The sequence below is a fragment of the Pleurodeles waltl genome, chromosome 5 (assembly GCF_031143425.1).
Source record: "Pleurodeles waltl isolate 20211129_DDA chromosome 5, aPleWal1.hap1.20221129, whole genome shotgun sequence".
In the NCBI taxonomy this organism is placed as follows: domain Eukaryota; kingdom Metazoa; phylum Chordata; class Amphibia; order Caudata; family Salamandridae; genus Pleurodeles; species Pleurodeles waltl.
In genome coordinates this window covers 51,557,627-51,572,794 of record NC_090444.1, presented here as the reverse complement: position 1 = coordinate 51,572,794, position 15,168 = coordinate 51,557,627, and positions in this window count along the sequence as shown.

The following is a 15,168-nucleotide window of genomic DNA, read 5'->3' as shown; positions in this document are numbered from 1 at the left end:
CTTGGTTAAACGGAAGACTAAGGAAAATTATACCAAATATGGGGCAGAGATATTTTGCAAAAAGCAACATTTTAGAAAATCTGAATGCTATAGGTGTGGTAGCATGTTCCATTTAGGAAATGCGAGTGTGTGTTTGGCATTTGATAAAAAATGTTCCAAGTGCTTAAAAAAGGGTAATTTCACTAGAGTATGTAAAGCAAAAGGCAAATCTGCACCTAGCAAAGGTAGCAAAATTCTGAGGGTACTTAATGATAATGTTAGTGGTAATGAGGCAACCACCAGTGAGGAAGTGTGAATTCTAACTATTACTAGCATATCTGAATCGTATGAGGAAAATATATGTGGTGTAACTTCTAATAGAGTTAGAAGACCTGTTTGCAATGTATTTATTTACGGAAACGAGGTAAGGGTCATGGCTGATTCAGGTTCACCGTTTACTCTTTTGAGTGAGAGAAAATGGAAAGAGTGTTTAGATCACATAAAACTTAAGGATTCCTGCATAAGACCTGTGGGTTATGGAGGAAAACCTATAGAAGTATTGGGTGAATAGGAAGCTAAATTGCATTTTCAAGGAAGTATTTCAAAAGGAACAGTGTACGTTGCAAAAGATGATACATGTATGATGGGGTGAATGATCAAAAGAAATTGGGAATTTTAATTGATCGAAACAAGCCTGCCCAAGTAATTTTAAGCAGGGATTACAAGCAAGTGCTTTCTGTTAAGGGTAACACATGGGATGATGAGTTTCCTAGTGTATTCTGGGAAGCACTTGGGATGTTCAAGGATTTTATCCACAAAATTAAGGTAGCAGACCATGCAATTCCTAAGGTGCATAAAGTTCGGAGAGTATCTTTAGCTTTACGAGCGAAGTTAAGGAAAGTGCTTAACCAGTTGTGTTAACAGGATGTTATTGAATGAATAGAGGCTTCTGATTGGGTTGCTCCAATTGTAATTGCGCACAAAGCCAATGGGTCTATGCGTATGTGTGTGTACTTGCGGGATCTTAATGCACAAATTTGGAAAGATCGTCATCCCTTACCTAACATCACTGAGATGTTGTTCACCCTTAAGAATGGCGGTAGATTTAGTTTGTTGGATATGGCTTCTACGTACCATCATATCAGTCTACATTCTGACTCAAGACATTAAACAGCGTTTTTTACACCCAAAGGTTTGTTTCAATTTAAAAGCATGCCATTTGGTTTGGAGTCGTCTTCTGCTGTATTTCAGAGGGTTGTGATAATTTGTTCAAAGAGCTTGAGGGAATCATTGCATTCCAGGATGATGTCTTAGATTTAGGAAAGGATCAAAGTCAACATGATGAGATGTTAGATACAAGCCTTGTCAATCTTAAAAGGGGATTATTCTCAAGGAGGACAAATATAAATTTAACACAACATGTATTGATTATCTAGCTTACAAGGAGTAGAACCTAAGGCAAGCTTAGTTGAAACAATTGAGGATTTCCAATCTCCTGGCAATAAAGATCACATTAGGTCTTTTATGGGATTAATTTCATTCTATGCCAGATTTGTCCCTAAATGTGCTAAAAAAAACCCTCATAATATAAAGAATCTTTTGAAGACACATGTCAAATTTGAGTGGTGTTCAAAGTGTGAGCAAGAGTTTATGATCATAAAAAAAGAAGTTTCACATGCCATTCCGTTAAAACCTTTTGACACAAGATATGAAATAGTGATCATGACTGATGCCAGCCAGAATGGCTTTGTTGCTGTTTTGTTGCAACGTAAACTTGGTAAGGATGAGATGATTTCTTTTGCGTCAAGTAGTTTGAGAGGTGCTGAATCTACTTATTCAACCATAGAAAGAGAAGCCCTTGCATGTTGGTGGGGGATTATGCACTTCAAAGCTTATTTGTGGGGTGTGTATTTTATAGTCAGGGTGGATCAAAAACATCTTGTGCAGTTGTTCTCTACCAGAGGTGCGCAATATGCTACTCCCAGAATATCAAAATGGCAGTACAGATTACAAACGTCTGATTGTCACATTGAATATGTGTTTGGAGCTAGGAATTTACTTGCAGAATGTCTTTCTCGTCCTCCTAGTGTGTGCATAAATAGTGAGGATGAAGAAGGGATCAAAGAGGATGATGAATTGGTGTGCACTATAGATTGCCACCTGGAACGTGCTGTGACTGAAGGTGAGTGGACGGAAGCGTGTGACAATGATGAACAGATAAGTGAGGTATTCTTCAAGGGTGTTCTGAGTGCAAACCCAATAGAAACGTAAGCGAGGCTTACAAACAAGTTTTTGTGAGTTATCAGTTGTCAATCAAATTCTAATGAGATCTAATGTTCTAGTTGTGCCGGAGGGCATGAGGAACACGTTCTAACCCTTTCCCTTGAAGGACATATAGGAATGCTGGCTATGAAGAGGAGAATCTGCAAGAATTTTGGGTGGCCAGGGTTAGATAAAAGTGTAGAACACTTTGTGAGAGATTGTTTAATGTGTGCAGTAAGTGATAAGTCTCAAGACACGTTTCCTAGTCCTGTTGAGGCAATAAGAGTGCCTAACAAACCGTGGAGAAAAATTTGCTATTTATATTATTGGTGCTATGGTGCTGTAGAGTGGTGTGGTTGAATATGGTGTGGTATTAATTGATTTTTACAGCCGTTGGCCAGAGCTCAAGTTCGTAAATGTGCCAAATTCTAAAAAAAATATTGAATTCCTGGAAGCAGTTTTTTATAGGGAAGGAATCTCTGATGAAAGTTTGATGGATAATGGCTGTCAGTTTACTTCAACTCAACTTGCTAGTTATCTGGTACACATGGGCATTAAGTATGTACAATGTTGTTGCATCATCCTAGAAGCAATTGTCTTGTGGAACGATTCAATAGATTAATTAAAGAGATTGTGCAATTAGGTAAGACAAGTGGCTTAAATTGCAAAGTAGAACTAAGAAAATTGTTATGGGCAGTGCGTACTGCTCCCAACGAAGATACAGGGGTATCTCCATTTGTATTAATGAGAGGTAGGGTTCCAGCAACCAAATTAACAAGACAGTGGATGGGTGAGTTTGCATTGATGGATGCCTGATTGAGAGGGTAAGTGAAAGGAGAGAGCAAGCTCAGAATAAGTATAAAGAGGAACCGAGAAGCCCATTTGTGTGAAGGTAAGAGATTATGTAAAAGTTAAAAGTACACATATCATTCAGAAAAGAGAGTCAAGATTTTTTGCATTTAAGGTAGTTGAGAGAGTTTACAAAAATGCAGTTAGATTGAGTGACGGAAATTGGTGGAATAAGGAAAAGTTGTCAATAGCTCATGAGGTGAAACTTAAGAATAAAAACAAAATGTAAGTACTAGAAGCGTCGAGAATGTGGACAACAAGGTGGAAGGTATAAAACCAAGAGCATCTTCAAGGGATAAGAAGTTGCCTAAAAAATATTGAGATTATGAGTTATTTACTTAACTTGTTTCATAGCTATGTATTGGAGTTCTAATTCAATGTTTCTTTTTCAAGATAAATGTGTTCCCGCTTAAATCAACTTTCTTATTTTAGTATTAATGTTTTATTTTATTATTATGTCATTTTCGTTTTTTTATGATCCTCATATTGTGTTCGTTGTTATGTTAAGGCAGAAGATGTGTTGGGTCTTAGGCCTATTTGCTATTGGGTCTCGTACTTGTTGACATATGAACGAGCACGAGACTCAATGAAATGTCAGGGTATAGAATGTGGATGACGGGACAGGGGCAGCTGGGAGAGAAGCTGGTGTGGGAAGGCTGATCACTTGCATCATTCTGCTAAATTCATATAAACTTACTTTGAAAGCCCACCTTTGTGTGTGCCAAACAGAAAATACCATCACAGGAAAAGAATGTCCTAAAGTTTGGATGGGGGAACTCAGATTTCCTCCACTGGATTGACCACTGTCTAGGGAGGGCTGTTTAGAATGTAGTTATTGCCCCTATTTTAGGAAGTCATGATGTTTATTCAACAAAATAGAAGAAGCCACGGTTTGGCATTCTGTTTGCCATGTTGGATTTTAATGTCCCTCTGCCACCTTTTGTACTCCACATAAGTCACAGAAAACCCTCTAGTTTACAGTGAGGGGAAAGAGCATGAGCAATCCAGGCAGTGAGGACAATCAGCCTTTGGCTGAGTGCAGTGTCTTGCAGTGCACTATGAGAATGCACATGCAGTGGTCCTCCTTTGTCTGATCTCAAGCAGTCTCTGGTAAGCTCTTGGTACTGCACTCAGCACATATGTTGGTATAGAACTAAGATTAGTATATTTTGTCTTAAAACAACTAGGCATTGCAATACCCATCTGCAGTTGGGTATTAAAGTCCTTGTGATACTTTGGGATGTTTTAGACTTCTGTTAATTCCTGGATTGGAAGAGAATGTGACCATAAAAAATTAAAAATGTAAATCTTATGACAGGAACACCATCATCTGCTGTAGGGAATCTGTTAATGATTTTCTATCTTTGTTCCCTTGAAAGACTGAAGAATAGATCCTTATTTGTTGAAAGTCATGGATTCAGCTGAATTTAAGAAAGTCAAATTTGATAGGTAAAGGGCTTTTCTCAGATTCTGACATCATATATACAAGCATTTAAGGTAATACATGTTATTATATCTACTCCACTGTGGAACAATGAGATCCTAATCAAAATATTTAATCATAGCAGACAGGGAAAAGAGCTAGGTTGTTGCTAAAATTGCTAACAAGTCTCCACTGCTAGAATTATTGATACCATGCCAAAATCCCTGAATGTAGAGCTTTTAAAAGATCTTCTTGAGACTATCCAAAGCAGAATGCAGCACACAAGGAAAGAAGAAATAACAAAGTAAAATTAAGATATTTTTCCTTTTTGCTACTCCCTGTGGGAGGTGTACCCTTTTGGTGCAATCCCAGATTTATATATTTTGGTAAGTTTGGGATTGAATCATATTCAATGGATGTATGAACAGGAACACCCATGCTCCAACATGGAACGCCTACCACCACAAAATGTAACACAACACAGTTCAATCCACTGTGTTGAGTTGCATTTTTTACAAATTCACACAAGGAGACACAAATCGCTCCTTTTGTGGCGTTGACAAATCGTATATAAAGACTTGCTTTTCCTTGCAATGAGTTGCATCACACATGCACAAGCAAGTCCTTAGTAAGTATTCCCCTTTATTCTCCAATTGCTGCAGCGTTGATCCCTTTCCAATAACTACCCTAATAGAAAATTTGCAAAGTTACATGGTAAGTGTTGGGAATTAGGTGGGAAAGTTGCACTCCCCAGGGATTAGGTGTGAAAACTGCAATCCCTTCCGAATGATTCATGACCATTTTCCGCCAACATTACAAACCTTGATTTGGGGGCAGGATAAATCAGATATCTTCTAAATGTTGTTTTTATTAAGCTTGTTTATATTGAGGCCTACATAATGGTCCCAGAGTGCTTTATAATACACCATTTTCCAGTTTTGCCCTACATTCCAGATCCTACTAGGATCACTGGTCCAAAGTATTTTAGAATGCAACACCTTAATGCCTTCTGCTACAATTTCTTGAGCAAACAGCCTAAAGACACTGTAAACGTTTTGCTGAAATAAATGTTGCTCGCTCACTGTGTTTTAAAATTCAATACCCTCCACATATTTTCCAGACAATACTCCCCTCATATTATGATGTTTACTTTGGCTGTGAAGATGGTGCCACAATCATGGCTCAAAGTGTTTAGCAAAAAGTAGCATCATGAACATATATAGACACCAGGAGCAGTTCTTTTGCAATGACGGAGGAGTGTCGCCCTCCTGGCTAAGAGCCAGCAGCAGAAAAATAAAATGGTACTTAATTATCCTTTCATTTTTCTGCTGCTTGTTCACCAAGCATGTGAAGGGAGGAAAGGGGCTGGGCTATGGGAGACATGAGGAGGAATGGAGTAACCTAAGTGTGCATGTATATTTGGCCGGCAGCTCAGGCCGGCCAAACGCACATGCGCACTTAGGTTCCTCCATCACAGCTGTGTTGAACAGCTGTGCTGGAGAAACTGCACAGCACTAAGGTTGTGTCTGAGCGGCAGGCCAAGCTGCTCAGACCAATCCTGATGCTGCTTTCATGCTAGGTTTAGCATGAAAGAAGCACCAGGATTGCTGGGGAGCCTGTTCTGGTGTCCCATAAATGTTGGGACACCAGAACAGGAAAGGAGCCTTGAGTGAGGCAGCAGGAGATGACGGCGGGAATAGTAAGTCTATTTTACATTTTATTATTTGTTTCCCCTGTCCCCGATGCACCCTCACCCCACCCCTTGATATTTGGGGCAGCCACCGCTGATAGATACACATTTTGGTAAGTAAATATAACTCCATTTTAAACAGCAAAAGAAGAGTTTTGATATTCTGTTGGGTAAATAAAGCAAGACATGGATGCTTACATCACAAAATAGGCAAGTGTTTTCTAAACATCTGCCAAATGTTAACCCAATTGGTTTAATGACATCTGCTGCAAAGTCAACAGAAGCCAAAATGATGTGGAAACATGGCAGAGTACACACTGAGGAGACCATTTTAGAGATTTTGCAATGCTGGTGGGGTGAAAGTGGATTGGCTGATCCTTCTAACTCAGGTAAACTGTGCCTGTGGCAGGTACCCCATGTGTGCTTGTTGTTGCTCCACATCTGGGCTCTAGAAGAATGTGGGGTTCTGCCAACTTCTCTGAAGATGGTGACTCTTCTTGTGTGCAAGTGATGACATCACTAATGGTGGGTCACATCTGAGAGACAGTCACGAGGTACTAGCTGCACCCCAAGTCAGGCATGACCAGCCCAGTGATGTAAGGGGCAACAGGAGCAGTGAGAAGTGTCCATTGTTGAGTTCCTTCATGGTTCACTACTCTGCTGATGGCAGGTTTTAGGGTGACAGTCCTGACTTCGGCGCTCAAAACATTTATGGGAACTAGAGAACAGGCCTGGAATGAGGACAGGAGAAATGGAGTGCACACTATAATAGAAGGACCCAGGAAGTACACTCCTACCTGAGACTGCCTTCATTCACTAGTCTGGGCCTGTGAGTACACAGCTGAGGCCCTTGACACAGAAGGAGGTATCTTATGATGTTGTGGTTGGTGGCGTGGCTGCGCTGAGTGAGATATAGTAAGGTTGCGGAGTAAACAGTTGGGACCACCCTGCCTCACGCTCCTCCATGCAGTCAAGCGCATTGCATCGTGGTAAATACAGTACAAGTTTGTGCAGCTAGTGCTGTGTATCTCTGGACACATGTTTCTGGGTTTAGCCCTTCATCAGTAGAGAGCAGCAGGTCTATTTCTCAGGTCGCTGCCAAAAGTCCTCTCAGGTGCCAGTACCACTCAGTCGCACGCAGGTGCTCCATACAAAGCTCGTCTGCACACTGGCTCAATGGAGCCTTTTCAGACAGGAAACAATTGGGAGCACCCTGCCTCACACTCCAACATACAGTCAGCCCCATTGCATTGTGGTAAATGCAGGACAAGTTCATTTTTACTTCATAAAGTGGTCTTTTACCTTTGTAGGTGCAGCTAGTTCTGTATATCTCTGGACATGTGTTTCTGAGTTTAGACCTTCATCAGCAGAGAACAGCAGGTCTATCTCCAGGTTGCTGGAAATGCTACCAAAAGTCCTCTCAGGTCCAAGTACCACTCACTGGCATGAAGGTGCTACAACCAGAGCTTGTCAGCTCAGTGGCTCAAGTGAGCCTTTTCAAACAGGAAACAGTTGGGAGCACCCTGTCATGGACCCAATTAAGGGAAGTTTCTGTGGCCAGTTTCTTCTGTGGGTGCTACCTTCTTGTGCGTGGGCTGTGGCTGGAAACTGGACAAAGGAAAGGGGCATGACCACTCCCCTGTCCATCACCACCCCAGGGTTGGTGCCCAAAGCTCCTCCACTGTATCCCAGACTTCAGCCATCTTGCTTTGCAAGGTGTGGGGGCACTCTGGAGGGCTCTGAGTGGCCAGTGCTAGCAGGTGACGTCAGAGACCCACCCTGATAGGTCCATACCTGATGAGGTAGCCAATCCCCTTCTCAGGGCTATTTACGGTCTCTCCTGTGGGTTCTTTTCAGATTCTGCTTGCAAGTTTCCTTCAGGAATCCTCTGCAACAACTTCAGCATCCTCTGACCTCAAATCAACCACAGCCTGCACCAAGAAAAGCTGTAACTGCAACAAAGTGTCTACAAGAGACACTTTTCTTCAGCAACCTCAGCTCCAAGTCTTCCACAGTGTGCATGCTCTGGGGACTCCCTCTCTTCATCCTGCACCAGAAGGACACAAAGGCTGGACAGAATAGACATAGACTGTCCTGAGGTCCTGCTGACGAAATTTGGAAGAGATAACACCTTGCCTTCCCCAAGAACGATGTTACCCCTGTGTGGTGTGTCTTCTTTACCTTCTGAGGCCTCTAGTGCACTCTTTGCAAAATTCCTTCATGCCCAGCCTGGCCCAGGTTCCCAGCACTCCAACCTGTGATGCTCAACTCGCTGAAGGTCTCCGACGGTGTGGGACCTTCTTTAGTTGTGCTGCATCAACTGCGTTTTGCACCTCTTTTGAACCTGTATCCTGTGGCTTCTGAGGGTGCTGGCTGGCATCCTGAGGGCTCTCTAAAGTACTGAGAGCCCCCTCTTCCTCCTCAAATGGAGTTGAGGCCCCCAGGTCCCCCCTGGGTCCATCCAGTGCCATTTTGATGAAAAACACACTTTTGCTGTAGCCAAGGCTTGTTGGTGCCTTCCAACAGGAAATCTCATCTGCAACAATCTTCACGCCGTGGAACATCTTTTGCATCATGCAGAAGCCCGCTGGAGTATTCCTAGGGTGCATTTCTGCAGTCTTCAACTAACCAGGGACTCTTCTTTTTCATCATCTTCTGGGTTGGCAGGGGCTCCTGTCCTTCCTGGAACTTATTTCGACTTCTGGACTTGGTCCCCTCCTTTGCAGGTCTTCAGGTCCAATAATCCAGCAGTTGTTCTTTGCAGACTTGGTTGGCTGCTGCAAAATCCCAAAAACGATGTGTAGTGTGTCCTAAGGAAACTTGCAGTACCTTGCTCCTGCTTTTCTGGGCTCTGGGGTGAGGTGAATTACTTACCTTTACTGTATTCTTACTCTCCCAGCGATTCTGCACATGCTACACTTGTCTAGGGGGGAATTTGTGATTCACATTCCGCTTTTTTAGTATATGGTTTGTGTTGCCCCTATACCTATTTTCTCCCATTGCATTCTATAGGATTTCCTACTGTTTGCATTGTTCTATGACTAATTACTTGACTAATTTTGGTGTCTAGTGTATATATTGTGTATAATACTTACCTCCAGAAGGAGTATTGTCTCTAAGATATTTTTGGTACTGTGTCACCCAAATAAATACCTTTATTTTTGGTAACACTGAGTATTGTATTTACTTGTGTATAACTTCCTTGTAACTATAAGTGGTATTGCATGAGCTTTACATGTTTCCTAGTGCAGCCTAAGCTGCTCTGCTATAGCTACCTGTATCAGCGTGAGCTGCTAGAAGACACCCATAGTCCAGGGTCCGCACCTCCTTGGCGATGGTATGCCAAATACCCTTTTTCTGATTGGCGTTGACCTGCAGAAAAAGATACATAAGAAAAGGTATTAGTCATACCGTCTAAACTGTTATACTCGTGGCACAGACATTGCCCACCAAACATGCAGCACTCTGCCTTGGACCCCTCAGCCACCCCCACACAAGGCTTACACACACAGCACTCCGTACATTCATGCCCTGCTCATCGTGCTCACAGTGTACTCACCTGTTTGTCTGGAGGACCATAAAGTAAAGGGTACTGGGGTAGGACCCCATCCACTAGTCTCTCCAACTCCTCGGAAGTGAAGGCAGGGGCCCTATTCCCAAACACTTGAGCTATGGTTGGTTCCAGACACAGGTCGCAGCAGCACTTGCAGTGTAGGTCCTCTCCCATTGAAGGTCAGGTAGCAAGTGAGTGAACAGATAGAAAATGGCGCTCAATGATTACCAATTATGTGTTGCACGGCGGTCATTGACCGCCTCCCGCAACGGTGCACAACGTCAGCGGAAGTACCTCATTTTCACTAGTTCCCCCTCACAGGTCCGACGGGTGCCATTTCAGGGGAGAACAGGTCCATGGCACCTAACTGCATCACAGCAGACATAGGCACATCAACAGGCTTACACATTCACATACTGTTTCTGTAAAAAAATGCAAGGCATATTAATTTGAGTATATGTTTGAATATGACCATCTGCTCACCTTTTTTCAACCTAGAGTTCAACCGGTGAGGATGAATAGGAGATGGAGACATGCCCAGTATACAGAGCCCTGGTGGACCTGGTGACAACCTACAGACTTGAAAGGGCCACAATCCATGAGCTGTGTGCACAATTAGAGACAGACCTGATCTCACCCCACTGGTATCCCCCCTCTTGTGCAGGTCCTGTCAGTGCTCCATTTCTTGGCAAGTGGGTCCTTCCAAGCGACAGTGGCCATGGAAGCAGGGATGTCACAGCCTATGTTCTCAAACGTGCTGACCAAAGTGTTGTCTGCCCTGATGAAACACATGCGCAGCTACATCGTATTCCCACAGGTGGAGGATTTGGTAACAGTGAAGTCTGACTTCGATGCACTGGGACATATCCTCAACATCATTGGTGCTATTGATGGTACACATATTGCCTTTGTCCCCCACCCGGAGAAATGAACAGGTGTTCAGAAATCGAAAGAGCTTTCACTCTCTGAATGTGCAGATAGTGTGCCTGGCAGACCGGTACATCTCCCATGTAATGCAAAGTATCCTGGCTCTGTGCATGATGCCTTTATCTTGAGGAATCGCAGCATCCCATATGTGATGTCTCAACTCCAGAGGCACAGGGTGTGGCTAATAGGTGAGCCCATGGTCCCATCCCAGTTGATATAGGTATATGGGTGTGGGTTTGGCCCTAAGGGTTAGTGTCTGGCTTACAGGTATCCCTCACAATTTACAGGTGACTCTGGTTACCCCAACCTCTCATGGCTACTGACTCCTGTGAGGAATGCCAGGACAAAGGCAGAGGAACGTTACAATGAGGCACATGGGTGAACCAGGAGGATCATTGAGCAAACCTTTGACCTCCTGAAGGCCAGGTTCCAGTGCCTCCATCTGACAGGTGGATCCCTGTGCTACTCACTTAAGAAGGTGTGCCAGATCATCGTTGCATGTTGCATATTGCATGTTGCATGTTGCACAACCTGGCCTTGAGAAGCCAGGTGCCTTTTCTGCAGGAGGATGAGGCTGGAGATGGTCGTGTGGCAGACGTGGAGCCTTTGGACAATGATGAAGAGGAGGCAGAGGAAGAGGATGTGGAAACCAGAACAACTAAAATTCAACAGTACTTCCGATGACATACAGGTAAGACACTGTAACTTCACCTTCCATTGCAGTTTTGTGTTGGACATTGTACATGGGAGCCTGATTTATTAAATTCTATGGCCACTTACTGTACCCTTTGGCATCTCTATTTTCAGATATATGTGCCCCACTCTGACTCCTGGTGTGTTTACTGCTGCCCACTACAGGTCATACCTATGTATATATAGCTTGTTAAACTAATACATATTTCAATCAATTGACAGACTCCATACTTGTATTAGTTCCAAGGGTGTTTATTTATGTGATAATAAGTGTAGGGGGTTTTGCAATGGGCTGGGTTGATGATGGAGGAATTTCCAGGATAGAGACCTGTCTATTGGTATCACAGATGCATTGTCCAAGGGAGCATAGCAAGTGGGGCAATGGCAGTTCAAGGTGGACAGGGTGACATAGTGGGACACAAGGGTGACATTCAGGGGAGTCTTATTTCCTGGCGGGGTCTTGGCAATGTTCTCTGGCTTCTTCCTGGATCGCAGGGACCTTTTGGGGGGTGGTTCTCCTTCAGCAGGGGGAGGTGTTGCTGGTGGCCTGTTGTTCCTGTGGCAGGGCCTCCTGTACAGTAGCATCAGTGGAGGTGGAGGGCTGCTCATCGGTGTGGCTAGTGTCAGGGGCCCGTTTGTGTGCCACTGACTCCCTGATGGTGTTTGCCATGTCTGCCAGCACCCCTGCAATGGTGACCAGGGTGCTGTGGATGTCGCTCGGTCCTCCCTGATCCCCAGGTACTGTCCCTCCTGCAGCCTCTGGGTTTCCTGCAACTTGGCCAGTATCTGGCAATTGGTCTCCTGGGAATGGTGGTATGTTCCCAGGATGTTGGTGAGTGCCTCGTGGAGAGTCAGTTCCCTTGGCCTGTCCTCCCCTGTCCTCTGTCCCCTGAACCGTGTGCCCACTGCCACTAAACCCAGGTCCCTAGTCATCCTGTATTTGTGGGGTTGCCTGGGGTCCCTGTAGTGGTGGACATACTGTTGATTGAAATGTCTTGGGGGCAGAGGTATGGGCCCGCTGGGTGGGTGCTGTGGTGGTGTTTCCTGAGGGGGAGGCTCTGTGGTGGTATGGGACTGTGCCTAGGTCACCGACTGTCCAGCGGTCCCTGATGGGTCAGGTTGGTCATTCTGATCCAGGCATGCAGAGCTGCTGTCATCACTGTGGGCATCTTCTGGGTGGGACTCGATGTTGCTGGCACCTGCTCTCCGATGTCGTTGTATTGGGGTCCTGTGGGGATGTAGATACAGTATTATTGTTTCTGCGTGTGACATCTTGTGCATGGGTATGTTCCCCTCTATGATTGTATTACCAAGGCAGCTTTGGCTTGTGTGAGTTGTGATTTGGTTGGCTAAATGATTGTCACTAGTGTGCATGCTGTGGTGATGGGTGTCCATGCAGGTCTGTGATGAGGTCCATGCATTGGTGTTGCATACAGGGGTTGGAATTGGGATGAGTGGGTTGTGATGGTAGGGTGTATGTGAGGTGGTTGGGTGATGGGGGTGAGGGCAGGGGTCAGGGTATGTGATGGCATGCACGTAGGGGGGGTGATAGTAAAGGAGAGTTGACTTACCAGATTCCAGTCCTCCTGCTACTGCTGCCAGGCCCTCAGGATGCATGATCTCCAAGACTTGCTCCTCTCATGTTGTTAGTTGTGGGGGAGGAGGTGGGGGTCCACCACCAGTCCGCTGTACAGCTATCTGCTGTCTTGCAAACACAGAACGCACCTTCCCCCGAAGGTCGTTCCACCTCTTCCTGATGTCACCCCTTGTTCTGGGGTGCTGCCCCACGGCGTTCACCCTGTCCACGACTCTCTGCCATAGATCCATCTTCCTAGCACTGGACGTCTGCTGCACCTGTGATCGTAATAGCTGTGGCTCTACCCTGATGATTTCCTCCACCATCACCCTTAGCTCCTCCTCAGAGAACCTAGGGTGTCTTTTTGGTGCCATGGGTGTAGTGTGAATGGTGTTGTAGCAGTGGGCCAGGTGATAATAAGGACTCAGATGCTTGGGTGGGTGAGAAACCGTGAATTTATTGAAAGTTCTTTAAAATTATTTGCTTTGTTCAAAAGTATAGGGGTGGTGTGCTCCTTCTCATAGAATGTCTCTTCTCTCGCTTTTCCCAGGTCCCCTCTTGACCGGCGAAGATGTTCTTCTCGGGCTCCCAGATGCTCCGGAAAAGAGTAATGGAAATTAAGGTAAGTCGGGGTTGTATAGAGGTATCAGTCGTATTAAGAGTAGAGAAGAGAGAGAGAGAGAGAGAGAGAGAGAGAGAGAGAGAGAGAGAGAGATCTCTCAGGGACGTGTGCAGAGTTGTGAAATTAGCGGGTGCGTGAACAATCCTCTTAGTGCTCTTTCAGAAATAGGGTTCTATCCCAAGTGCTCTTTAAGTTTGGCTAAGGTAAGGAAGTTTTACGTTTTAAGTCCCCTTTTCACCTTAATCCTGCTCTTGTCCTTTCTGCCCTTTCCCGATTCCTCCCTCCCCTCTCCCCGTACTACCCCTCCCCTCTCCCCTCCTGCCGTCACTCTCCCCTTTTGGTAAGAAACTGTCCTTTATGAAGGACCGTACCTTAGTTAGCCACGTCACTCCTGAGACGTGGCGGAGTACGTGCGTGTCAACTCACTTCTTTGCCCAAGGTTGGCCGGTTATCTTCAGGGGAACCTCGCTGTTCCCGTTCCTGCTCCCGTCTTCCGTTTCCTCCTTCCTCTCCTTCTCGTGGTTCTTTTCTTCCTCTGTGCGCCGCGCGCAGAGTCCGTCGTCCCTTTTCAGTACTTTCGGGAACCCAGATATCCGGGTTCCCGAGGTGGTTTCCGGCGTCTCCGTTGCCCTGGGAACTGGGCGAGTCGTTGTCCCCGCCGCGGGAACAGAACACCGTTCGCAACTCTGCGGTGTCAGGAGCCGAGTTATCCGATAACCGGCTACAGGTGTGTATGAGGGTGTGTGGGGTGATGTGTTGGGGTGTGTACTGTGAGGTGCGTGGATGGTGTATGGCTGATGGTGTTCTAATTCTGTGGATGCTCCTGGCATGTCTCTCCCTCAGTTGTCAATTTTCTTGAGCTGTAAGGGGTTGTGGGTAATGTGGGTGTGAGTTTTATAGTGATGTGGGTGTGTGGTGTATGTATGTGTGTCAGGTGTGTGTAGTTTGAATTGTCCAATGTAGTGTTGTTTTGTTAGGTTTTTATGTATTTTGAGCGCAGCGGTATGTACCACCAATGGTTTACCGGGGTTGAATGTCCGCCGCAGTGATTCCTGGGTCATAATGCTATGGGTGTATTTCTGTTGGCGTAACGGTGTAGGTTTTGGTACCACCAGTTTATCACTGACCTTTGGGCTGGCGGACTTGTGTGTGTGTCTGTATATTGGCGGATTTCTATGTGTGGGTCATAATACGCGTAGCGGTATACCGCCGCAGCATGTTGGCGTCAGTCAGCATGGCAGTAAGCGCCACTTACCGCCAATGTCACAATGTGGGCCTAAATGTTTTCAAACGCATAGAAATCAAAAGCATAAATCTGCTTACACTCGACCAGTCAAAATTTTGGTCCGACTGCAATGGAGCCCTGCTTGGCTATAGTGAGCGGGAGGCCTCGGCTAAAGATTTATCTTCTGACTTTTCTTCAATATTTTCTTTACCGGGATGAAGCCACAAGTCGAATCCAACCTCCCTGGAGCCCTCTTCAGATATGCGTTGCAGGAGGCCTCAGTCAAGGATTCCACGTTCGACTGGGATGAGTTTTTGGGATGGAAATCTTTGTCTGTAACCAAGTTGAAATTGAAGCCTTCTCCAGATC